The sequence below is a fragment of the Malaclemys terrapin genome, chromosome 17 (genome assembly GCF_027887155.1).
Source record: "Malaclemys terrapin pileata isolate rMalTer1 chromosome 17, rMalTer1.hap1, whole genome shotgun sequence".
Taxonomy (NCBI): domain Eukaryota; kingdom Metazoa; phylum Chordata; order Testudines; family Emydidae; genus Malaclemys; species Malaclemys terrapin.
The window spans coordinates 984,031-1,008,107 of NC_071521.1; the positions used below are offsets into that span (position 1 = coordinate 984,031).

The 24,077-nt window shown below is 42.4% G+C and overlaps 1 long non-coding RNA gene across 1 annotated transcript in view; it reads left to right on the forward strand.

The window, feature by feature from the left end:
• Positions 1–23,328, forward strand: part of LOC128825075 (uncharacterized) — a 72,574-nt gene extending 49,246 nt beyond the window's left edge. The window contains exons 3-4 of the long non-coding RNA XR_008442590.1: positions 10,041–10,170; positions 23,245–23,328. This is a non-coding gene — a long non-coding RNA (uncharacterized LOC128825075). The remainder of the gene's footprint in view (positions 1–10,040; positions 10,171–23,244) is intronic.
• The last annotated feature ends 749 nt before the right edge of the window (positions 23,329–24,077 follow it).

Sequence of the window (24,077 nt, forward strand, 5' to 3'; positions counted from 1 at the left end):
GGGGCCTGCTGCAGAATGGTACTGAATATATGCAACTTATCACAACACCTCTCAGGATCAGACCCCTAAACTGTTAACATACAAACATTGCTGAAGGATTGCTTCATTTACCCGTGAAATGCAGCAGCACAAAGCAGTGCTACTGAGAAATTTAGGACAGCAAGTGAAAAATCTCTTATCCAATTGAAAGTCCAGGGGATGGGGGATGTAGGGAAAGTGGATCTGAGTATGGCCACAAGCTTTCAAAGAAATGAGAGAGGAAAGTCAGAAGCAGGGAAGACCAAGAGACAGGAGATGCAGAGAGAACATACCATGTGAAAGATAGGAGGCAGTTTGTCTGTCTTTACCATAAACACAAGATTTCTTCCACTGCTGTGCCTATATGCTAGAATGAAATGATAGCAAGACAATCCTGCAGTGTCAGCCAAAAGAGAAGCCTTTTAGTCATGAAAAGACCAGACTGTGACCCATAACCCAGGCAGCTTGTTGCAGGTTGGAATGCTGGAAACCTTGAGTCATCTCTTTTATCCAAACTATGTTTCATAAAAAGCCATTAAAGTTTGAACTTTGTTAAGAAAAAAATGCCTTTCATAAAGAGCTTATCTGGCAGAGAGATGCCACTCACTATGATAAGCAAAAGCTTTGGAAATTCAAACGTTTGTAATCTGAAACATGAAAATGCAATTAGATTAATTTAACCAGGGAAAGAGAACTTAAGGATGCTACCAAGTAAATCCACATTTATCAGATGAAAATAAAAGTACATCCTAATCCCTTGGATAACAGAAATAACAAGGAATTGGGTTCAGCAAAGAACAAATGTATTTTCCCATTATTTTATTGCTCACAGAATTATATTTTTCTTTATTACTAAAACACAAACTATTTGCAGTGCATTAGCTCACTAATCTAGGTTGTATACTTCCTTCGCTATTTTGTATCATGTATTGCTTTGTGCGGTTATTCAACATGTGAGCAAATGGCCAGTAGTCCATCTGCATTATCACAGCAAAGGACTAGACTACTTACATCAGCTGAATCTAAAAATAGAGGCTGACAAAAACTATTTTCAAGTTATTCACAGACAAACATATTTAAACAACTATATTTGTTTCCATCCAGTCACAATTCTACCATTAATGAAATACCAGGTTGCTAAACTTCTGTTAATTAGTCAAACACTGGAACAGCCTCACAAATGAACAAACCAACCCCTTCATCAGCCCAGGACAAGGCAGAAAGCTGTGTGCTGTGCAGGGAGCCTGAAGGCATTTAATTGTGCCCAGGGGTGAAAGTAACGTAAAGGACTTACCGGTATGCAGGGGGCGGGGCCTCGACCGGAAGGGGCTGGGCCTTTAGAGCCCCAGGACCTTTAAATCGAGATGTAAAGGGCCCTGGGCTCCGGCTGCAGTAGTGGCGGCTGGGAGCCCTGGACCCTTTAAATCACTGCTGGAGCTATCAGCTGCAGAGGTGGCTGGGAGCCCCGGGGCTCGGGGGCCATTTAAAGGGCCCAGGGCTCCAGCTGCTGTTACCGCAGCAGAGCCCTGATCCCTTTAAATCACCACCTGAGCCCTGCTGCCGGAGCCGCTGCGGGGCTCAGGCAGCGATTTAAAGGGCCTGGGTGGTAGTGGCGGCCGGCACCATGGGCCCTTTAAATCACCGCCCGAGCCCCGCTCCTGCTACCCCAGGGCTTCGGCAGCAGGGCTCAGGTGGCAATTTAAAGGGCCCGGGGCCAGCCCCAAGCCCTTTAAATTGCCACCTGGGGAAGCTGGTCCAGTCCGGTGTACTGGCTTATTTTCACCTCTGATTGTGCCCCATTGCTCCTGGGGTGTACAACCAGAATTCTTGTTCCACTTGGTAGAGAAAAGAGGCATATTAAGGTGCTATGTTGTGATAAAGTCAATACCCAAGCCCAGGGTCAAGCCCTTCCTCTTCTGTGATAATGAGTCTGGGATCCTTGCTGAGGACAATCAGGTGCTAAGGGCTAACATCTGAGGGCCCTATAAAAATGGTTCATCCATAAACTTTTCTGGTGGCTATGCACTATAACAGGATCTTTGGTATGGTTTGAGCAGGGGCTTTGCCTGTATGCCATGGGAATTTAAACTTGGATCATGCCTGACAGTAAATATGTAGCAAAAAAGGTCCCTGTGGGAGATACTCTTTTGGCTGGCCAGCTCTGCTAGTGTGCACAGTCTGCTGTCTCCTTTTCTGCATCTTGGGGCAAAATGAGAGACCTTTTGTGCTGTGTGGTGAAATCCCCCACTAAAGAATTGCAACAAAGAGAGCCGAGAACTACTTTAGTGTCCTGGGTAAGGAGAGAGGGCAGGGAAAGGCTCACAAGGAAGATCACCTCTGATATTTTCCTATGAGTCATACGGGTAAAACAGTCTGTGTTCTTACTACTTGTAGCACGAGGCACACCAGATACATTTAGGCTATGCCTGTGCCTTTCACATGCAGTCACTAGTTGCCAGATGTTTGGTGGGAGCTACCCAGTACAGAGAATCCTCACCAAGAACTATAGTGGGTCACATGACTCTCAGGGGAGTCTGCTCTAAAAAGGAAGGAGACTTCTGTCAACCTCTCTTGCTTTCTTTGTACTGATGCTCTTTAAGGAATGAGCCCATAAAAGTGCTGTACTAAACAGTGGTTGTTCTGAATGAGCTGCTTTGATACTTGTTTTGTCCAGAAACAGGTGCTGGAACAAGTTGTCAACATCTGAGCCTTGCCATTGTTGTAATGAAATAACAGCTGACCTTCTGCAGGTGTGTGGACCAGCCATGTCACTCCTATGCTTATCAAGTTTCCCCTGAGTGGAGCTGTGCACCTTGATAAGCTGAGAAGGCTCATTATGTTTAACATCTGAGCTACTGCACATAATATTATAAACACACAAGTGACTATGGGTTAAATCCACTAGGCTGATGCTGCTGTTCTGGATCTGTATGGTTTCTATAGAATTTACCAACTTTAATTCTGTGCTTGAGGCTATCATGTACATGTATATAGGTGCATCTTAAATTGTAATACAATAGACTTCTGAGATCAGCTGATGCAGCATAATGCATTTTCAAAGGAATTCAAGATTTCACATGGAAGTGATTGGAGCTGTGTGAAAAAACATCTATAAGACTAATGAAGCCACTGACAAATCATCTTTTGATGTCTCTTCCAAGAACCACAAAGGAAAGAAAGGGCGGTGCTTTTGTTATGTTGCTGAACTGGGATTTAGGAGGTTGAAGCTTTGCTACAGATTTCCTGTGTGATCTTGGGCAAGTCAATTTAATCTCTCTGCCTCAGTTTCCATAAACAGGCATAGTTATACTTCCCTACCTCTCTACAGTATTGTGATGTAATGGAATCACTTAGATGCTATGGTACCATAGGAAATCTTCTAAGTAACTGAAATACTTGTTATGACGACATTTACCTCAGTTTGTTTGCAGTTTTCCATGAAAACAAGTGGCATTTTTCACTACTGTGAAGCACAGTTATTTCATTATAAAATTTCTGTTTTGTGACAAAGGTGTCAATGTTTTTCTGTGACAATGGTTAATTTTAGCTTGGGAGAAAATCGCAGCTAATTTCGAGGTGTAATTGTTATTTCTCATTGAAATAAATTGAGTAATTTCTCCCTAGTGCAAGTTAGAGTATTCTTAAAAAAATCGTGTGAAGAGCTCAGTGTCTGCATGTGAAAAATCTATAGAAAAATGCTTTCTTAGCTCTGCTTTAATGCTGCCACCCAGTGTAAACAGTGCACCTCTGCTGTCACTGCTGTGTCTTTGACAAACATCGTTCCACAGTAGCTACCTTCAGAGAGGCTGCAAATTCCCTCAGGTCAATGGCCCTTGCAGGCTACAGGATGGGCTGCCCAGTAAATCTATGAGACATTCTGCATACAGAGAAATAAGCTGAGATGGCCTGGAAGCCTTAGCAGCCTGTAATGACACTGGACAGGGTCCCACTCTTGAAGCACCATAAATAAAGCAGGGAAAACTCTGAAATAAATATTGCAAAGTATGGTTGTTGGTAAAACAGTCTTGTGAAAAGAAAAATCTTTGTGACATGCTACAGAGTGAGGCATCTTCTAACATTTGATCTGCACACAAAGTTTCATTTCATGTCTGCAGTTTTCCCAGCTGACTAAGAAGGGGGGGAGGTTATTTTTAGTCCTACTTACTCTTATATGAAGGTGCTTATCTAGGGGAAAGGGGGAGGCAGCTAAAAGGAATGATTAAAGATGATGTGGTGTCCTTTACAGTATGCTAGTAATAATAAGACATAATCTGCTGCCAAAGACCTACAAGTAAATATGTATCTAGGGATAAACTGATACCAGACCCTGGCTAGAATAATTTGTTATCAGATGCTGGCTCTTTAAAGCTTGGAGATACCAGATACCAGCAAAAAATCAATATAATCTTTTATGCTAAACAAATCTCATTTAAAGTGTTTTCCTGACTATATTACTGACACAAAGCATGAGACAAAAGCATTGCATTGATGCACACCCACAGAGAACCAACCTTTCTTTCAGCAAACTTGATAAAATCAGGAACTCAGAGGAATACAAATGGGACCGAAAATTACACTCCTAGAAAAAATGTTAACCTTTCCTTGGACATACAGCTCTGAAAGTTACCAGGATTCAGCTAGGGGGTGGAGCTTTTAATGTGGGAGAGACAGTGAGGTAATTAAGGGCCCAATCCTGCCAACCCTTTCTACCAAGCACAGAGTGCGACCCTGCCACAGCCACCTGATGGAAGCAAACAGAGCCCTGCTCCCTGCAGAACGCCCTAGACTTGATTCTCTGTGGATGTAACGGTCAGTCTGTGTAGGGCAGGGGACCCAGGGTTCACTCCTGTGCACATTCTCATTGGAGTCAATGGCATAAGCAAGACACCCAGGAGTACGAGTTTGTGGATTGTTTCCTAACCTAGTAACCAAAAAGTGTTGCAGAAGAAATGGACAAATTCCACTTGGGGGCAAAGTTGATTGTGTGACAACAAGCAAACCACAAATGAGCAGAGACTGTTCTAAGCAGCCAGCTATGTGCTGGCATTATATTTGTGGATTTAAAGTGTGTTAAAATATTTAATATTGACTTTTCAGGCCAATATTACATTTTTGGTAATTTTTACTTTGGTGGAGATATTTGTGTCCAAATTATAAAAAGGGTTTTATATGGAAATGCTAACTGAACCCTAAGCAGGGCAGCGCAGGGACACTGCTGCCCACAGTAACACCACTGATTAACTCAGTAGATCACCTTCTCTGCGCTGGAATCAATGACAGTGGTTAAAGGTCTCTGCAATTGCTGTTTCCCCAGTAATGAGTTTATAACAAAGCTGCCACCAAATAGTTTAGTGTCATGTGTTTTCTCCTTTATTGATTTCAATAAAAAGGCTAATTTGGAGATATGCTGGATTGTCATCTCTGGGTTACGAGTAGTTAAAATAACAAATGGCAGTGTGGCAGCATGATGGGGGCACTAAACCTGGCTCACTCCTAGAAACAGAATGGGTTTAACAGTCCAAAGAGAACCCCGTATTTAAAGGACACATTGAGGCTGGGACACAAACTGGCAGCTACCAGGACGGTCGGTGTCCCGTCAGACACATGGGCTGCTGTGAGGAATGAGTCCCATTGACAGCATCAGGCCAAGCTGTGTGGCCACCTCTGTCACCATCTCGCTCCTCCTCAGAACCAAGAGCACGAGTGCCTTTCCATCGCTATTATCAGCACTACGCATGTGCAGTGTATGAACCAATCACCAGACCTTTCATCATTTCCAGTGAGGGTGCTAAGGGACTAGAAAATCCATCCAACTACAATGTTTCAGGAGCGAGGACTGGGATCTGGGAAGATACTTGCCTCCTGCAAGCTAAGAGAGAGACTGCACTAGCTCCAGTGAGCCGAGGACTCAGGTATCAGAATAGTTGGCTGCTATTTCACTAACATTGATACTGTAGCCCCAAGAAACTTCATGCCCCCTCAAAATGGACTCTTGACAGCTGAAGCCCAGTTATTTATGGTAGATCTAGCCCAGTGCCAAAGAACTAATCCAGAGAAGGACGTCTTAGTAACACAGCAAATTTAGGGGCAATTAAAAATGATCTAATCTACCCCAGAAGGAACCCCCACTGGGGTTTTAGAGAGCAGAATCTTTCTGGGCTCCCCATCTCTGCTCTCTGACTCCTGGTAGCCTGGGTAATACACTCTTCATTCATCAGGGCAATTAAAATTATTCTATGCCTCCTTAGGTGAATGCGGGTATATATCTTTTTCCTCTTCTTAGACTGAGCAGATACAGGTATTGCTAGGATGGTCTCAACCCCAAAGCGACCTTGTAAATGGGAGACCAGAACTAATTTCAAGACAGCAGAATATCGACATTAAGATGTCTATTAGCTGGGGAAGGGGAGGAGGAGAGGAAAATACTGATGCAACTGGCTTTAGGCACCTGACAGGCCCCAGATCAGATAGGACCCTGTGCCCCGCTACTATTTCAAATCAGCAGATAACTTTAGAATCAGGTTTCAGAGTGGTAGCCATGTTAGTCTGTATCAGCAAAAAGAATGAGGAGTCCTTGTGGCACCTTAGAGACTAACAAATTTATTTGAGCATAAGCTTTCGTGGGCTAAAACCCACTTCATCGGATGCATGCAGTGGAAAATACAGTAGGAAGATATATGTACACAGAGGACATGAAAAAATGGTTAGTGTGACAACACCCATTTTTTCATGTCGTCTGTGTATATATATCTTCCTACTGTATTTTCCACTGCATGCATCCGATGAAGTGGGTTTTAGCCCACGAAAGCTTATGCTCAAATAAATTTGTTAGTCTCTAAGGTGCCACAAGGACTCCTTGTTCTTTTTACCATCAGAATGATTTTCAGAGGTGCTGAGATCTGCAGTTTCCATTGACCTGAGTGGAGTTGTGGGTGCTTAGTTTTCCTTCAGATCGAGCCCTTAGAGTTTTGCACAGTTCATGTTTCGCTGTTGAAACAGAACAGTAGAAGTCTCTGGAGTTTCCTCTCCTCATAATGAAACAATCCCTCTGCAGTGAGCACACTTTTCCCTTCTGGGGGGATCTTTATAGCCTCACGTTGCTGAATCCTCTCCACCAGGAAACTGCAAAGAGCCCCTTTATATGCGGTTGGGGTGGTATCTTCACTTCTGCAATCTGCCACTGGTCACTCAATGGGATTATTTCTTCCTGGGTTCAGATTTCTTTGTGTTTAGATCCCAGTCTGTTTTTTGCTGGGACCTTCTACATCATCTCTGGGTTTTAGAGCTCTAAATTCTTTCCTTCTTCATGCTGCCATGTCTAATGCTTAACAAAAAGCTGCCAGAGCAGAAGTCAATGCAAGAATTGCCCCTATCGTTTAAAAACATGGAGCTTTCTGGAGTAAGGAAAAGTATTAATGTCAGACTTTGTGGTATGTGGCTCTAAGCCATTTGAGATTGTGCCCTTAGCTGCTTAAAAAATTCTGGCTTTGGAAATATTAGCCTAAGCAGTTCTGAGTAATATTTCAGGAAAGTATTATATTGGATTTAGCTACTATAAGTCTAGCATTAGTAACAAAACTCTAATCAAATACCTGATGAAAACAAGGCATTCTTGAAAGATTGGATATGATTAAAAAAAACATACACTTTGGCTGTATTAAAGGTTCCCTTATTTCAAAAGAAAAGGATTAAAAAGAAATATAATTTTAAGTTTTTAAAAAACAAACGGAACATAGTTTGACAATCAAGAAACCCTTTTTAGATGTGATCTGTTCTGAACACTCAGCTGCATTCAGTGCAGTGGGTGGAGCTGCTAGCTAGGGATTCGGTTGGAAGAAGTGCTTTGGGTTTATAAAGGCTCTGATGAGAGGGACAATTTATTCCCTAACTTCCATTTGTGCCTTTGTAAATCTCCCTTTGTAAAGAGCCTCAAAGTGGACTCAACCAAACTCTCAAAGGAATAGGCCCCACGTGAGAAGGGATGAGGTAGTTAACTGCAGTACCAGGGAGAGTGTGATTTTCACTGTGCAAAGGGCACTGACCCCAAACCCATTCAAATCAATGGAAAGATTCCCTTTGGCTTTCACGGGCTTTGGATCAGGCCCAAACTGAGGATGGATGATTTTCCCCTCTAGTTCTGCACGGCTGCATTTCCCTCTGTAGCTTAGACGCATGTGCTGGGGAACATTCTCAGCGTATAGGATGCCCAGGCTTGCCACGTGGAAGAACCCAAGTTGGAGCCATGTTTAAGGTTTACTAATCACCCATTCATGTGATTTGCATTTTTCAAGAATCAGAGGAAAACAAAGGGACATAAAAATATATAAAAATGAGTAGTTTAGCAAGGGCAAATTGGGAACTTCTGTTCTCCCTCTCTCATAACTAAGGATATGATTTGGTCACAGATTCCTTGACTTTAACAGATCTCCATGACTTTTTGGCTTCAGCTTCAGCTCTGGGTGGTAGGGCTTGGGCTGTGAGTCATGGGTGGTGGGGCTCCAGCTTCAGCTTCAGCCCTGCAGTGACCATGCCCTGATTTCGTCCTTTTCCCCCATGATTGTTCCATTAATTTTGCTTAATTTTACCATGACAAAATTGTATCCATAGTCATAACAATAAGGCAATATAGTTAAAATGTGGGAAACTCAAAACTGATGAAAAGATATACTTTTTCACACAACGCATAATTAAACTGTAACTCATTGTCACAGGAAGTCATTCAGGCCAAGAATTCAATATAATTCAAAAAGGAATTGGACATTTATATGCATATCAAGGCTATTCAGAGTTGTCATAACTGATGCTGATCAACTTTGTGGAAAGGATATTAAGCCTCATGCTTCACGTTTTAAGCCAATCTCTAACTATTAGCGGGCATGTGACTTAAAGTAGAGGGCAGATTATCCCACATCTCCTACTGCTGGGTTATTATACCTTCCTTTGAAGCAGCTGGTGCTGGCCACTGTGAGAGACAGGATATGGAACAAGATGAACTGCGGGGCTGATCCACTTGGGCAATTCCTATGTTTACATACCAAACAGGCAATAATGTACATGAAAGGGCAAGTCACAGGATACACTGTGCCCAACCCTGTTCTCCCTCTGGTCAACGGGAGTGGGATTGGGCTCACTGTCAGTCAGGCCAGTAGTTTTGAACTCCCCTGGCTGCTTTGGCTGCATTTTTAGTTTTTTGCAACCATTCTATAATTATATAATTAATAATTGTGGCAGACATCTGGTTTTATATATATATATCAGACATGTAGATTGTTCAAACAAGTCAGGCAAAAGGCTCTCTGCAACGTCTTCAGAAACTATGGTGATGAGGCCATATAAATACCTGGAGAGATATAAAACAAATCCCATACCATGTATACAATGAATGTTAAGTGTTTAGTGATGAATGAGTTCATTTTATTTTTAATGAACAAATGGGTTTTTATTAAACAAATGTTGATACCTTTTGTTCAAACATTCCTTAGAGATAACCTATATAATGTTACGGTTTTAAACTTTTATTCAGTTATAGAGAACAATACTTGCACTGAGTGCAGTATGTGTGGGTGGTGTGCATGTGTGTGTATATATATGTGTAACTCTGCATATATGCATATTGAGACAGGCATGCTCTCCATCTTTATTATCACATATTGAAATAAATGCACAGGGGGCATCTCTCTGGCTTAAGCTGTTTAATGGGAGAGTTCTTAGGTTTTCATCTCTGCTTATAAATGAAATTGGTCAAATCCTCATGGTTTAAGATAGAAAAACACAACAAAAGCTCTGCAGCTGACTGATTTTTGGCACAATATGAAGTAAAAAATAGACACTGGTGCTTCTTTTAAATGAGTGCTGCGCTCAGCGGAGCAGAGATCAAGCCGAAATTCACATTATCGGCTCATGTACCTCACCTGGGGCTCTGTTATTGATAAGTCTGTCATCCCTCCTAATATTGGAGGGGTAATGGCAGCTGATGATTAGGCCACTCTTGAGCTATTAACTACATTTCTTATCCCTTTTAGAAGAACTTCTTAGTCAGCTGGGAAACAAAGGCTGCCTTCAGTGAACTAAGACCCAAATTGTGGGCCTGCATCCTGCAACCTGAAAGACACAACTGTTACACTTCCAGGAGCCTCCGAAGTCAGCGAGGAGGTAAATGTCAAAGGTTACCCAGTGGTGTTATCTGAAATGAGTGGGCTCTGACTGCCTCTTGTGCTGACAGAAGCTTGCAGGGAAATTACAGAAAATTGCCTGTTTTGTCAACATTTTCTCGGGAGGTTTAGAAAAAAAGGGACTCTGGTTTCAGACAGTTAAAGGGGCTCAGTCAGCCCAGAATTGACTGACAAACACTCTATTATTCATCTATGTAAAAAAGTGATATTTTATATCATTTCTTTGAGTGATTGTTAAGTGACTGGATAGCAACTTTGACATGCAAGATAATCCCTGTAATATTTCCAGTTCTTGTTTCAAGGCAGACTTGCTCATTTGTCGATAGTTACAATAGAAGATATTCAGAAAGGTAATGGTGACAAAGGGCTAGCTCCCAAAAATGTCTCATACAAAGCCAAAGCAATGATGAGGGTCTGCACCCACATGCTCCAGCAGTGGGTGCATTGGCATTAGGTAGACTGGTGGCAGTTAGAGCATGGCTGAACAAAGCACACATGCAGGAACTGAGCTGATAATTCCAGATCACGTGATACTGCAAACACATCCATGGGAATTATGCGGCATCACAGTTTTAAAAAGGTTTTTTTAAATAGCTTTTCCTGTGTTGCCCATGGTATAACCATCTTGTCAGGTGTTCCCCAGAAGAACCATTATTGAGCTGGAAGCACATTTGTCAGAGTGAAGTGACTACTGAGTCTGTAAAAGTTACTGTGGTCGAAGTTGCCTAGGACGGTGGCTGCTGGGTGAACTGGGGGATCAGGTCAGTAGTCCTCATCACTTTCTTACCAAAGGAACAGATTCCTTGTTATGTGTGCATAATATGTGAGTTGCTTGATGAGTCTGTGGCTGCCTGGGAATTTTAGCTACAGTGACTTCATTGCTGGTGCTCAGGCAGAAAAGGCAGGTTTAGCTGGCAAAGAGGAAAGGGAAGGGGAGGGGAGGGGAAGGGAGGGTGACCCAATCTACAAAGGCTCCATTATGAGTTGAAGAATGATTTGGTTACAATGGAAAACAAAACCCATAACCATCTATCTAAATGACCCTGTTATGGTTTATTCACACCTCACGGTAATTGGCTTTGGGGACAATGCTTTTTCTGGAATTTTTGGGTCTCTGTCCTAAGCAAATGAATACATTAGTACAGTGCAACCAGTGCCAATACTGTACCCTAACTCCACTCCCTGACACTGCAGTTAAGGATAATACTTTATATACTAAACACCTCTCATATTAGCAGGTTGCACTGAGTAAAGAAAATGTCAGAGATGACATTATAAGCCCCATGCAGACTCTTTCCACCTTATCTGAGCCTAGGTACTATAGACTTTTGATGTGAATCAGAAAGTTGTCATAACTGGCTGGATTTCTGATGCCTGAATTTCCATGGCTGGCTGCTGGTCAGTATTTGCTCCCAGAACTCCAGGGAAAATGGCACAAAGTGACCAAGTAAACAAGGCTGGGATGTTTGCAGCACTGTGCTCCGGAGGATGAGAGTTTGCTCTTTTGGACATAGCTACAGGAAAGGTTTTTCTCTGTCATTTCTCTCAAACAATTCCAGTTGGAGACAAACTCAAATGAGCTCATGTTATTAGCAAAGGAATGCTATGCGGTTCAGGTGTGAATTTTGTAAAGAACATGGCTCTGAAGTAACATAAGCATAAGTGTAATGATTTTTTTTGTCAGACACTGGAGACAAGGTTTCCTAAATGTTGTTCCTGCTACCACAAGCCTTAAAAGTAAAGGAAATGCACAATCAAGGTTACTGCTTTTGCCAGTCAAAGACTAAGAAATTCACTATGCTGACAGAAATTAAAATTCCAAGAAGCTGGAAAACAGTACAAATACATGTTGAAAAACCCTTGTTCCTAAGACAGTGACGTTTTCACTTCTTAGCAAACTGGTAGTTGTTTTGAATGTTGAGTGCCTGATATGGCATTAGGAACATTCCCACACACTCCTGGTAGAAATCTGAACATCGTGATACCACAGCAGTAAGATTCAGTGGTCACCATTTTTCTATTATTGAATATACGGTACCACAACAGAACTGGAACAAATCTATTGCAATAGCATTGTTGTTACCTTAATTTGATCTTTTGCAATCACAATGAGCTGGCAATGGCAAGAATACTGTCCTAATGTGAGAGTATAAATGGTTCATAGATCAGTTCAAGTTTCTTAGATAAGGTAAAATAAGCAGAGGGAGAGCACAGTAAATAAAGATGTACAGAATTCAAGTAGTTTTTTGTGTGCTTAGAGCATTATCGAGAAAGGATAGCAAAAAGAGCTAGGCCATATAAAAATGGGTAGACAATAATACTGAAAACATTACAGTGCCCTTCTGTAACTCAGGGGTTTGTGAACTCACCAGGATTACTGTGCTCAACTCTTGTCTCTGTATCTCAAAAATGATATAGCACAAATCGAAGTGGGTCCAGAGATGTGTGACAAAATTTTCAGAGGCCTGACAAGAATTTCCTGTGGGAAGAGATGGAAATTATTTAGTTGGGGGGAAAGTTTTTTCAGGTATTTAAAAGGGTGTCATAAGGAGGAGGGAGAAAACCTGTTCATCTTAGCCTCTAAGGATAGAACAAGAAGCAATGGGTTTAAACTGCAGCAAGGGAGGTCTAGGTTGGACATTAGGAAAAAGTTCCTAACTGTCAGGGTGGTTAAACACTGGAATAAATTGCCTAGGGAGGTTGTGGAATCTCCATCTCTGGAGATATTTAAGAGTAGGTTAGATAAATGTCTATCAGGGATGGTCTAGACAGTATTTGGTCCTGCCATGCGGGCAGGGGACTGGACTCGATGACCTCTCGAGGTCCCTTCCAGTCCTAGAATCTATGAATCTATGAATCTATGAAAGTTGAAAAAGTGGGGACATGATAAGGGTAGGCAAATAATGAATGGTCTAGAGAAGGTCAGTCGGGTGCTCTTATTTACCCTTTCTCATCATACAAGAACAAAGGAACGTAAACAAAAGGGAACAGATACAACTAATAAAAGGAAACTCTTTTTTATCCATAATCATCCTGTGGGACTCACTGTCACAAGATATCATTGAGTCTTCTTGGAAGGATTTTAAAAAATGTTAGACATGCAACATGTACAGTTATGTTATATAAGATCAGAGAAAGCTATAAAACCTCATGCTTCAGCCATGAGCCAATTATTAACTAATGGGGTTCAGGCAGAAACTGCCTTTGTAATGGAGAGCAGAATTTGATCCATGGAGTGTCAGGTACTCTCAGGTGGGACCCAAGGCAGACAGTGTGGGAGGGGTCTGTCCTATATTGGCTTTTATATCACGTTCATCACTGTAGTAGCTGCTCTCTTATCTTGTCTCCTGTAGATTCTGTGCTGTCATTATTCAGTCCCATAGAAGGGCGTTCTCTGTTTCCCTCTTCCATGTCAAACAATGGCACTCTTTCCAGTCACTTCTTTGGCAGGTGGTAGAAAGGCTTTTTGATAAAGCATTGGCCTTTCTTCTTGAACAATGGCAGTGGCTGCAAAGGACTGGGCCACAAAAGGAGAAACTGAAATTAGAAAATAAGATGACTCCTCTGAATGTGAGAGATCTGTGGGGTGAGTGTTATTAGGCCATCATCAGAAATATCCGGTGTTTTTCTGGCTTGCTGTTCAGTCTCTGGCCCGCTGGTTCTGTTCATGTCAGAAGAGTCCCGAGGCAGGAAGAATACCATAGTGCACTGAAAATGTGTTTGCTCTGGACAGACTATAGGTCTCCTCGTGGGGCTGATTTCTAACAACGAACTATCCCATTTCTCTGTGAAAATACTTTTCTTCAAATCATGGTTAAGTAGAAGTTATAGAACTTAAAACTGAGGCTCTTACAGAGGAGAAAATCTCACCAGATTCACTCTTGAGTTGCTCCAGCATCTGTCTGTGAAGAAGCAGTCATTGGTATTATATTTTGATGTTTTTTATTCCAAAGATATTGAACCACACTTGCTCTCCCTCTGCTTACTGGAATTTGCTCTTCTTGCTTTGCAGCACACACTGTATGTTTCCCCTAATTATACACACTTAAGAGCTCAAAGTACATTTTTACATCATATTCATTTCAGAAGTCCTTTCTACGGATGTTCATGCTATTTCCCTCCAGAGCAATCAGGCTAGGTGGGTGGAGGGGTAGAAAGATTAGATAGATATGGGAAACAGAGCATGTAGTGGCAGCCCCCTTTGGCTCTTTTAGTACAGCTGCTTCCTCCACTATACAAGGATCCTGGATCAAGTCTTGCCTGTGGTAACATGTAGGACCCACACACAGCAAAACAAGTCTGGTCAGCAAGTGGGGGACTCTGGTAATGGATTGTTTGCTGTAGTTCCCTGTCCCTCTGCTGGTGGACAGTACCACTTGGGGATTAGGGTGGGACTGAGTCTGTGTGTGCAGATTCTGCAGGGGAAATCAATGTAAGAGATCCAATTGTTGTGTCAGCCAGTGGGGGCCAATAGTCTTTTTCTTGTATTGGTTTCCATAGCACCAGTTGTCATGGTAGGTGGGTGCTGAATTTAGAAATGAAAGCATAATATGGACTATGCAAAAATAAGTGAGCAGGATTGTTTGTTAATCAACATTTATTGCTCATAAAGGAAAGCAAAAGTGGAGGGAGCGCCCATTTCATTTGTGTGTGTGTCCCCTTAAAAAGCAGCAGGGAGGGCACTGCTGCTGTGTCACTTTCTCCTTTTCCTGAGGAGTGCAGTAATGACTGAAGTGGCAAGAGGAGCTAGGTGGAAGCTGAGATTTAAGAGCAGCATATGCCACAGGGTTCGGAGGAGCAGACCTATTGGCACTGTCCATCTGCTTTCGCTAGAGGTTGCAAATTGTCTTTTAGAAGGTGAAGTTTGATTGTAGGATGTATCAAAACCCCGTAGTAATCTGCACATGGCTCAATATTAAAGGGGTGGGTTTCTCAGTGACCCAGTCCACGTCCTGTGATGCGAACACTGCTCTAGATTTAGTGTCCATATTCTGCTTTCATTTCCTAAAACCTGTTTTCAGGATTATGTTTTTATTTTCTAGGAAACTGTATTGTCACAGGTGACATGGCAGATTTCCATTGGGGGCTGGGCTGCTGTAAAGATGGCAGATGCACAGAAAACTTTATTTACATATTTTACATTAAACCCATCTTTATTGTATTTTTTTTAATGAAGACCCTAGTGAAGGTTGGAAACATTTCTGGGTAGGAGGGTTGTGCTAGTGAATGTTGATCCTATGCCTGGTGACCTTGGGCTGAAATGCACTGTGTATGGTACAGGCTTGGGTTGTGAGAAGTTGACAGTCTCTTAGGCCTTGCAGCATTGGGACCGAAATGTATGCAGCCAGTTTATATAGCTTTCTGGCAGACATTCCTAACAACAGTCTGGAACTTCAGATACAATGCTAGCTACTACAATAATGGAGAAAAACTGACAACTTCCACTTAACTAATGTATCAAGTATACACAATCAAAACTATCCTTCTTCCATAATGCCAACGGGGAACTCTGAAGCAGAAAGTAAGTTTTCTCAATGGCATATTTGTCTTATGTAGTAATGAAGAATGCAACCAAAATTCCAATGAGCAATTCAAAGGAAGTGACCCCTACACACACAGCACAATAAGTGTCTCTCAAATGCTATCAGCTATGCACTTGGGATGGACATCTCTCTTTCTCTCTCTCTCTCTCTGATATACACCATTTTCCAAGCTGTGCACAGTATTTCACTTCTGAAGGTGCATGCAGGAAGCAGCAGCAGTTGCAGATGTACAGATGGCCCCTGATTCTTCCCCCTCATTGCAGGGGTTGCAGTTTGCACCCTTTTTGCCTGTGGAATGCAGCTGCCCTGAATAGGGCATTCACCCCTCGGGGAAGAGGGATTGCAGTTGAACTAGGATAGATTTAATCAATGACCTAGGTGTGAAAGACTCCATTATCAATACCCACAGCGATTCCTAATAAACTACCAGAATCTCAAGAAGTTCTGCTAATCCTCATTTAAATTGCCATGTACAGAACAATGTGGCTATAGACTATATATTTTCTGTAGTATTTAATCATCTATGTCTTGTAGGTTGTTCAAACACTAATTTTTTTAATATTATATAATGCGCATGCACATTTTGGCCTTTTCCATATTTCAAGTAGCCATCATGCTCTTCAGTGATCTAGACTAGTGATGAGAAGTTTCAGATGCTAATTCTCCTGACTTCTGGAGTTTTGGTGTAAGTCACAGGTCATGGAGTTGTGTATGTGAGACTCTTAGCTTTCATTTAAAAAAAGTAAGTTTCTAATCCTCATGGTTGGGGAGAAAAGCTTGACAAATTTGACCCCCTGAAGCTTCAGAATCCACAAGGAAAATAAAAAGAATACATCCTTTATTACATTAAAATTATCTTGATTTTTGGTGGCCTGTCTTGTGGTTTTGAACATATGGGTTTGGCAATGCTGGATATTTGCACACATTTTTCAATGTAATAGACAGACATGGCAGCTGAGAAGCCCCACTGAGTTGAGGATGAGGCATTGTCTCAGAGTTCTGTGATGACTGAATAAAGACCTCGTCCAAAATGTCAGCTGAACCCCCAAGTCTTACAGCACTTATATAAGGTTTACAAGCAGAATTTGCCAGTGGTAGGAGCACCCTAGGAGCCATGCATTTCTCCCGCCCTCCCATTCAGATGAGGAAATGCTTAGGCAAACCAGCTGCCCAAACTCCAAACCTTACTGGTGGGTAGGCTTCCCTCTGCCCTCTGGCAGAAGCAGTGCCCTTCTATGGCAGCTCCACAGCCACCTAACTAGCAAGGGTTGCCAGTTTTGGTTGGACGTATTCCTGAAAGGTTCATTACATGACATAATCTTTAAATAAAGATTAATCTTTAATTCCTGGAGACTTCAGGACAATCCTGGAGAGTTGGAACCCCTACAACCAGCAACAGCAAGTGTCAGTTCTGGGTTTGCTACCATGCATTGAGTTTCAGATATCAGAGGCCTCCCATGCCGTAGTGCCCCAAACTTGCACAGCATAGCTGAGCAGCTCCAGACTTCATGAGATTTGAAGTTTTCCAGGATGCTGTGTCCTCTGGGGAATCTCTGCAGAGGAAGCTTCTGAGAGACGAGAGGAGAAACATAGCTGAACTTACCAAAATCTCCAGACAGGTCCAGGGCAGGTTTAGCTGCAGGGAAGGTCAAAGGTTCTGGTTGGCTCTTTCCTTAGTTTAGCAGCATTGTTTTGCTCACCCTTATTCTCAGGTACCTCGATAACTCATTGGTTTCATCTGGGAGGGGAAACAGGAGCAGAACACACAGCAAGAAAAATCTGTTCTGAGCTGACTAACCCAGGAAGTGCTGGACATTATTTCTCTCTTTATTGCCTGTCTTTTTCATGGTGCTCGTCACTGGAGTGTCTGATCATTCATGCACACCTAGTGAGGCTTCCAGATGCAGAGGTTTAGATATGTGTGGAAAGCCACTGGAGAAGCACTGAAACTTCTGAATGCTCACATTATAAACTGCACCACCAAACCCTTTAGGTTCCACCCATCACCTCTGCTGCTGTTACCCTTAAATGTACAGAGAAGGAAGTGGCTGGGTTTTTGCTGGTCGTCTCATGTGAGGCCACTGCCTTGGCTACACTGTGATTTGTGACCATTGTAATGAGGTTCAAATTGTTAACTTTTACCATTGTTATTGAACACGTTGTTTTAAAAACGGACAGCTTCAAAACTCTTCGAAGTAGGAATTTCCTTGGAGAAATAATCTACATTAAAGCATAGCATAAAATGGGAAGTGCTATTATGACTCATTTATAATAGTGGTGATTTGTATATGACAGGATGTCAAGGATATGTTCAGAAATGTGATACTCTGTACATGCGATCTCCTGGTTTGTTTTATTCTGTGACTATGCAACTCACCTTGTGACCCCTACAATAACATTCTTGGCTCTTTCTGAGCACCAGATGTCAGTTTCATTAGCTAACCAAGTTACTTCTCTGTGTATTAAGAAAGTTCTGAGTTACACAAAATTGCTCTTCGGAGAGTGTGCAAGAGAGCATTTCTATAACTTACGATCTTCTAATCTTTTAATTTTGTCAGTACCAGCATTCTGCTCTGAATCCACTGAGGCTGCCATCAGTTATCAAAGACCCAGGTCTTAGAATTCAATGCTGCTAGACTAAATAAAAATTGTCAGCAATCTTTAGTTTTAAAAACAGTGGATGGTTTTCTGGCTCTATCATGTAGTGTAAGTATAAGTACTTACCAAGTGCATCTTATTACATCTAGTGTTATGAGACTCAGATCTTTAGCAGCTTCATGGATCATGAGATCAATACAAGAATCTGCAGTCTTGTTTCCCCTCTAGGTCACCTGTATTAACAGTTTCTTCTTTTTTATTTGTATAGTGTTTAGCACGTTATAGGTGTTGCTAGAAACAAATAATAATGCAAATGGTAACTACAATAATAATATAACCGTTATTTTTCGTGCACCTCTGCAGAGGAAGTTTTAGTTTCTAAAATATCTTCCGCACCAAGATCCTTCAATTTAGGATAATAAAGATGAGCTGTAATAGCCCAGATGTGTGAGAATTCCTCCTTTGCTGAGTTGTTTTCATCACAACATGGAACTTGTGTATTCTTCTACCAAACAACCCCCCCTGTTTTCTGCTGTTGCATAACCGCTGAAATGTGGTAAAGCAAACAAACAAAAACTAACCCCCAGGGGCAATGTCTTTTGAGAGTGATAACTTCATTTAATTTAGTGCTGGGTTTACAACATAAATACAGCTCCATTCACAAATACTGTCCAACAAGAGAGAATGGAGTGCTCAGTGTGTGGGGGCACAGGCACCCACAGAGATACAGTCGCCCTTGAGTACCACCATCATTATTCAGCTGCATATTATCACTTGTTTTCATGGTCCTTTGCATGGTGCATTGTCCATGAATGTTCTCTCATGTGTCTATGCTGCCTTGCACACTAGAATGTATTCATGGGAGCTCTGGACAGGGTTTATTTTAAAAGTTGAATTAGCGTGTTACAGAACGGCTCCATTTGCCCCAGAGAGATTTAGTGAATTAATTAATCAATCCTCAAGCCCCTCTTGTGTGGCTCTTCCCCTTTGTGTGTTGCAGGAGCCCCTTTGGGATGCTGCATCTCCATCACTCCATCCTGCTGATTGCCCTCTAGGCGTTCTACACTATTAGTCTTGGTGGCTCATGCAGAATGTGGCAACAAACCCTTATAATCTTCTTCAAACTCTGTAAGTGGGTGTAATGCATCTACAGCTGCTCGTGTTTCCTACCACAGCTGAGCGATGGGAAAGCAGTTAGACTGTTACTCACCTCGCAATGGCCACTGATTTATTCCTGCAGCAGACTTTGCTTCCAGCACTTCCCTAAGTGGAACTCATACTCTATGTGGTTCCTCTGGGCATACTGAGAGACCTACTGACTGATATTTCCCAGCCCTTGGTCCTGTCTCATATTCCTCGCACTTACATTTTCTATGCTGAGGAAGGCAGCAGCATCTGCAATGGGAATAGCTGTGAGGCTCAGAGCTAGAAAAGCCATCAAGGGCTTTTGCTCTGTTTTTATATATATATTCCCTTGGGTCAGCATCTTGTGGTCATTTCATATTTGTTCTGTAGACTCCAGGATTTTTAGCAGCAGGGAAATTTAGTCAGCTCACATCAACCCCCAATAAGATCCAGACATCTTAGGTTGGAATCAGCAGCAAAGAAGAAGAAGAATTAAGCATTAATGGCCTGTTGGGAAGTGAGTGACAATATCCCACCAGTTATCACAGCCTGCTAAAGAAATGCAGAAAGGTTGTTAGCAGTGTGAAATAGAAACCTTTTCCCCTCTGGCTTCCTCGCTATCTCCAAAACTGGCTGTTCTTTGGCTTCATATCTACGGCGTGCTGCTTCTGAGATACACAATGCATGAAAGCCTGCCATGCTTACGGTCAGAGCCGAGTGAATACAGGCAAAAGCAGGATGGAACAGATTCCCGGATGTTTGTACTGCACTGGAGAGGTCACTGAATCTGAATGATCCGATCCAATCATGGGTCTAGAAATCTGGAGACAGATAGGCTGACTTTAAAACAAACAATCCAATCGCAAGGTGTTAAGCCTTCATTGTGTAACGCCGACAAACCCCGATCATCGGTGGGCGGGATTGAACCTGGGACCTCTGGAGCTAAATATATGAGCCAAAAGCCACATGGCCCTTATCAAAGGCTGTAGCAGAGTTATTAATCTCTAAGTGGTCTCAGTGCCACTATAGAGCACAGAACACCACACCCAGGAGGTGTGTGGGTTACAAACTGCTCCTAGCTGAGGAAGTGTGTCCCGAGCATCAGAGATTTCCCACTTGAAATCCTGTACAAAGCCCTCTTTTGTAATGCTGACAAACCCCGGTCATTGGCAGGCAGGATCGAACCTGGGACCTCTTCTGCATGAGCTAAAAGCCACATGGCCCTTAACTAAGGCTGTAGCAGACTCATTAATCTCTAAGTGATCTCGGTTCCACTAGAGGGGACGAACACCATACCCAGGAGGTGTGTGGGTTACAATTGGAACTCAGCAGAATTCTTAAAACAGTGATTTAGCTGTGTGCAGGGCATGGGAACAGCCACACTGCTCAGCCCAATGGTTCATCTAGTCTGGTCTTCCACCTCCTGCAAAAAACAGTGACAGATGCTATGCAAGAAGGTACAGAACATGTAACTCATTAGGTAATAATTTGCCTCTGGGGGAAGTTAGTGTTTGTCCTATGTCCCGAAGAGGGTGGTTTTGCATAATTTGTATCTCAGCTACTGTAACTGCAGATATTTTTATTAACCATGTAAGTGTCTAATCCTTTTTTGAGTTCTGTCAAGCTCAGTGTCTCAGTGGTATCACATGGCAGTGTGATAGGTTAATCAAGGATATATATAGAAAAAGAGTATTTCCTTTGATCAATTTTAAATGTCGCCTTTCAGTTTCTCTGGATGTCCTGGTGTATTGGGGAAAGGCACATGTGATTTACCTTCTCTATAGCATGTGTTACTTTACACAACTCTCTGATGTCCCCTCTGAGGGTTAGATTCCTTTATTGAGGTCCATCCCAGAGCAGAGAGCAGGATGGACTGTCACATGCCTGGGAAGCACAGAGAACACTTCCCTGGGACACAGCACACTCCTGATACTTGTTTAGGGAACGGCCTGCTCCTTATACGTGTGTGGAGAGGGGACAGTGATGCAACTTCTCTTTCCCTGCTTTGGGCACTGTGCACAGGGCCGGCTCCAGGCACCAGCCCAGCAAGCGGGTGTTTGGGACGGCCAACAGAGAGGGGCGGCACGTCCGGTTCTTTGGCGGCAATTCAGCGGCGGGTCCCTCACTCCCTGTTGGAGCGAAGGATCAGCCACCGAATTGCTGCCGAAGACTGAAGCGGCGGCGGTAGAGCTGCCGCAGATCACAATCGCGGCTTTTTTTTTCTTTTTCTTTTTGCTGCTTGGGGCGGCAAAAACCCTGAAGCCAGCCCTGACTGTACACCTCAGGGTTGTAGTGATGGAGCAGCCTCTGTACACCCCTGAATGCAGGTATTGCGATTTGACTTGGCCCTTACACTTGCCACACAAATAGGTGGAACCCGCAGTCTGGCCCTGAGCTCAGTGTTCCCACCTGCTAAATCCTCCTCACATGGAATGTTCCAGGCTCTCAGCATTCTGGCCCCTTTCCCATTTCTGCCATATCTTTGATGGAATTGGCTGACTGAACAATGTCCCAGGGGAGGGCATCCCCTCAGTGTATAGAATGGCATCACCCTATTTGAATATAATAACCAGCTCTTTCTCTTTAGCTAGAGTTTATTTTTATTAAAAGAGTCATTTAAAGGCAGCAGCACAGGGAAGCTGCTATGATGGAAGGCGTACGGAGTGCACAGGTAAATGCCATAAATATTCATCTCTTGTCTGCTTTTCTGACCGCTTATGTACATCAGGCAGGAGTTTTCACTGAGCTGTTCATATGTCCCTAGGTAAAATTACTTGAGTTGGTTCCATAGTACAATCAATAGCTACTAGGGCATGTTGCTTCCATGTGCTAACATTGTTAACATCATTGTGGGAGTGTTTTGGAATTTTGTGGCATGAACCACAAGTGGAATTGAACCTTTGATGAGTGCATCACAGGATCATGGAACTACTAGGCAAACAGAAGTCTGTCCATGAGAACGAGAAGCAAAGCAAAGCAAAGGAAGCACAGGTGACAGCACAGACTACCAGGAAAATAGCCTGCAGAGTTTTGTTTGCTTATCCTGAGAGCTAGATTTTATGTCAGAAATTCTAAAGTTGTGTGAGGCAACTCTAAATCTAGGTCCAGGGTATAGCTAGATGAAAGCTATGCCGACACATTGATCTGACAAATACATGACAAATTCTATATGTTAAGCACTGGGGAATGCATATCGTTAGCTTTTGAACACACAGTGGTGCAGAACTCTGCATTCTGCCAGAAAGCAACATACATTAACATGCTCCATTTGTGTGATTTAGTTCCAGGGTCTCTTAATTAATATCCCTTATCTAGCAGGCTGGTCCCTCAAATGAATCAACTGCTGAATACTTTTCTGGCTAAGCAGATGAAAGCAGTGCTGCCATTAGAAGTTTTAAGGACCAGATGAGTCTAAATGTAAAAACAATTGACATGTAACTGATTTATTAGTTGGCAGGTCTTACTATTTTACATTACTGTATCACAAGAAATAATTTATTTCAGAACCTCAGTAGCAGCAAGACCAACCTGCAGTGTTTTCAGTGACCTCCAGAAGTGATATGCTGTGCCCCTTCTGAAGACTGCCCCTTTCCCCCTTTTTCTTGTGAAGAATAGTGGTTTTGATTTACCTGCTGCACAGTGCTGTGTGGAAAATCAAACAGTGGAGGTTTTCTATGCAAATATTTTTCTTTCAAAATAGAACCTTTAATGTATTCTAAGCAGCCTTTCTAACTTGAGTTTGCTTTCACTGTTATTAATTTTTTTATTAAAGATCTTGTTATTTTCAGAGTTCCCCAGTGACCCATTAACAACAGATTTTTATGGAAAAGAAGCATGGTTAAACTGGTGAAAATAACTGTGCACAAGTCATAAGTAAGTAATATAAGCTGCAGCAAGGATACTGTGTGTTGTTTTAATTTCCAAAATAGCAACAGTTCAGACATTTAATTGCATTTTTATGACTTTTTTTCATAGCTGCCTAGTGTAAAATACGTTGCCAGTAATATATAACTGCTAACAACTTTTAAGTTACTTAAGCTGGCATTAGATTTCTTATCCTATTGGAGATGAAGGTTATTTAATGTACTTCTCATTCTCAGAAAAAATTCATCTCTATTTTTATCATATCCTCATTGCTGTTCTGTAACTTCTTTCCCCTCTTCTCACCATGGCTACCCTGCCTAAAGGCAGGGGGCAGGAAGAGCAGAGGAGTAATTTATTTATTATTCATGTATTTTCATGAGTTTAAGTTGATAAAGTGTGCCCTCCACTAAGTTTATTTTGCAACCAGCCAACAATGCTTCATCTTGCATAGTCAGTGCTAGCTATTATTGGGGGCATGCAGGGTCACTAACCTGAACATCATCTCTCTCTCATTGTCACGGTGTGATAATGACTAATGACAGTGTCCATATTGCCAAGTCACAGCACAGGATAGACTGTTCTCTTCTGAATGTCAGATGCTTGCTCAGCATAACATTCCTCTTGTGGGTCCAGTGCAGGCAGAGAGGGAATACATGGAAAGCAGGTGTCACTTGATTCCAGGGCAGTTCCTGATCATTGAGATACAGTCAAGAAGCTGCAGTGTGGGAATTACACCTCATCCTCACTCTGCTGTGTC